The sequence below is a fragment of the Trichechus manatus genome, unplaced genomic scaffold, assembly GCF_000243295.1.
Source record: "Trichechus manatus latirostris isolate Lorelei unplaced genomic scaffold, TriManLat1.0 scaffold00134, whole genome shotgun sequence".
NCBI classification, from domain to species: Eukaryota; Metazoa; Chordata; class Mammalia; order Sirenia; family Trichechidae; genus Trichechus; species Trichechus manatus.
This window is the reverse complement of record NW_004444070.1, coordinates 1304850-1307884: the sequence shown is the minus strand read 5'-3', so window position 1 is coordinate 1307884 and position 3035 is coordinate 1304850. Positions and strand designations below refer to the sequence as shown.

The window sequence follows — 3035 nt, the reverse complement described above, 5'->3', positions numbered from 1 at the left end:
TGGGGATTTTCCCAGTGTACCGATAACATTGGGGATATTCCCAGTGTACCGATAACACTGGGGATTTTCCCAATGTACTTAGATGGATATGGAAGCTAGGAAGCTTCTCCATTTGTAAAATGTTTAATTATGATACATTGCTCTTTTATCACAGAATTAACATTAATGGGCAGAATGTATTATCCTTCTGAACTTCAGTACAGAATTATATCCTTATCCGCCACTGGTGAGCTGTGAGAACAATTTCTTCGGGGATTTACATCCAGGGTGTATGCGTGTATATGTGTGTGCCGGTGTGTCTAGACCACACATGCTTATAAGGAGGCAGACAAACACATCTACATAATTTCAAACCATGTATGTGAGTATTCCCTAAAGAAAAACTAAATTAAATATTGCTATTTGGGGTCACCTCAATATAGTCTGCAACACGATATATGATACCATCTTTCGACTTCACTTAATGCCATAAATGGGCAATTTGGAACACAAGAAACTTTCCAAATAATAGGATATAATACACTTGAAAGAATAAAGAATAATTAAAGGCAAATAACTGTCTTCTATCAATCAAAGCCCTTTTTACATTACTGAGAATATTCTAGCATACAGATAGCTTCCTTTGACTATGAAAAGGTGTATTCAGTAACGTCTTGAAAATGTTCACCAGTTGGGATTATTTCCTTTTAAGCAACTGGTTTTGTGAATGTTCAAATGCATAAAGGCTCCAGAACAAAAGGTACCCACCGCTGTCTTCTGCTTTGAGGAAAACAAGGAAAAATATAAATAAGCTGAGCTATTAGGACAATCTCTCATATTATAGGAGAAAATATTAAAAACAATATCTGATATGAAATACTAAAAAAGAATTTTAATTTCCCCAAGGCAAAATCTAGTTAGCAGCATAACAATGTCGAACGTCTACTCCTTAGGGTATCTTTTGTAAATCATGATATACAGATGGAAGCTTCAGCTGCATTTGTATAAGGAAAAGCACAGGATGTTTCAAGTGGCAGCATTTTTAGATTCACTGCTGTTTTCCAGATTACAAACTGTCAGTAAAAATCACAGGCAATAAAAAATCATCTTACGAAAGATTTTAGTAGTGTAATAAATAGGGCCCAATAGCTTCAGCATCTCAGTTGATTTTGTAAAATCACATCATCCATTTAATCAACAAAGTGCATTTTGTTGATTAAATGCATGCTCAGTTTGTTTGCCAATTGTGTATCTGTTACACTCATTGGAGAACCTGCCCCTCCGAAATCAGCGAAATGTCAGTTCTGCACTACATCCACAGAGATTAGGCAGACTGTGAACGGAGCTCTTCAGAACCAGCAAAGGAAGCAAAAGTTACCGTTCGATAAGCCTTTTCTGCATTTTCTGCATTCTCACAGGGGTTCAGCGCTCATCTTCGCCGGCTGACCGTGTGTCACTCATTTCCGGGTGCATCCGAGGTTGACGTGGGTACTTACTGTGCTAATGTTACGTAGGAGAAGGGGTGTCCCCTGGGAAATACCTACTGCTGCTATAAGTCCATGTGTCTAGCCGTTGCAGTTCGATAAGCGTGCACTTGTTCCATGTTTAGTATCTCTCTGGAGAAGGCTTGTAACGATGTGGGGGATGATGTTTTAGATGAGTTCCTACGCAGTGACAGAATGCGCACGCGTCATTTCGCTTGGCACATACTGAATACTGTGTGGACTCAAACCACCAACCTCTGGGTTAGTAACCAAGCACTTAACCATTTGTGCCGCCCAGGAATTCCCAGTGAAAGCACCGTTGTTGTTAGGTGCCGCCTGGTGGATTCCAACTCATGGCAACCCTGCGGGACAGAACAGAGCTGCCCCTCAGGGTTTTCTAGGCTGTAGTCTCTCTCCTGTGGAGCCACAGGGTGGCTTTGAACTGCCAACCTTTCGGTCAGCAGCCAAGTGCTTAATCGTTGTGCCACCAGGGTTCCTTAGTGAAAGCGTTAGGCCCAGGCAAATGTTCCCTCTTCCACCCACGTCTCCCATCCTGTGCTCTAAATGTGAATGCGCAAACATATATTCATGCGCTCTCTCTTCCCAGTTAGCCCCTTTCTCCTTCCCTTGCTCCCTCTCCAATATCACAAAATATCCCGGAAAAGAACACCAGCTCCTTTCCTAAAGCTTACAAATTATTCAAGCAAAGCACAACCCTTTGTATTTCTTTAAAATATTTTTTAAAAATTCAAAATACTTTTCTTATTGTTTAGGAAGCACTGAGTTTTTCTTTATGGTGGAAAATTCGGCAAGCAAAGGATATTGGTGATGGTTGTACAACATGACGGATGGAATTGAGCTCACCAAATAGTATATGTGAAAAACGTTGAAGGGGAAATATATTTTACAGCAATTTAAAAACAAAAAAAAAATTTCCTTAAACAGAATTTCAGTGGAGGCATAGCGGGAAAGCATTTTACCCAAACTTCCCGCACATAAAGGGCCATCAAGCCATTCCATGGTGATGGTTTCTGCTTTCCTTAAATTATGAGCAAAGAAAGTTATTGGGGTAAATTTGATCAATCACTTAAAAACTTAGTGGGAAAACTAAGATTACTTGTCAATTTTATTATCAATACAAAAATTTCTGTCATCGATTTTTAGGTTTAAACCTTGAAAAAACACATAATTTAAAAATCAGCAGGAGGCTACTAGTTTTGAAACAGTAGGTGACATTTTTTAAAATCTTACTTGATTTAGCAATGAAACGAAGCATTAAATCAAGTAAATTTTTATAAAAAATATCATCTGTAGTTTCAAAACTAGTAGCTTCTTGCTGATTTTTAAATTTAGCATGAAATCAAGGAGACTGATTTGGATCATATCAGGAAGAAAATTAATATAATAAAGTAAAATACGTGCAATAAGAAAATAATCTCCTTAGTAAAACATTAATTCCTATAGCGAGTGTGTTGTGATTGAAAATTTTAACTTTCTTTTCCTAATTTCAGATTGATATGAGACTATAGAAATTTTCTCCATCTGTATTTATGGTTTAAAAGACAAGCAAAA

General features: G+C 37.9%; 1 protein-coding gene across 1 annotated transcript in view; it reads right to left on the bottom strand.

The window, feature by feature from the left end:
* The window catches only part of ANOS1 (anosmin 1), a 194642-nt gene that overhangs the window by 4532 nt on the left and 187075 nt on the right, over positions 1-3035 (bottom strand). The window lies entirely within an intron of this gene.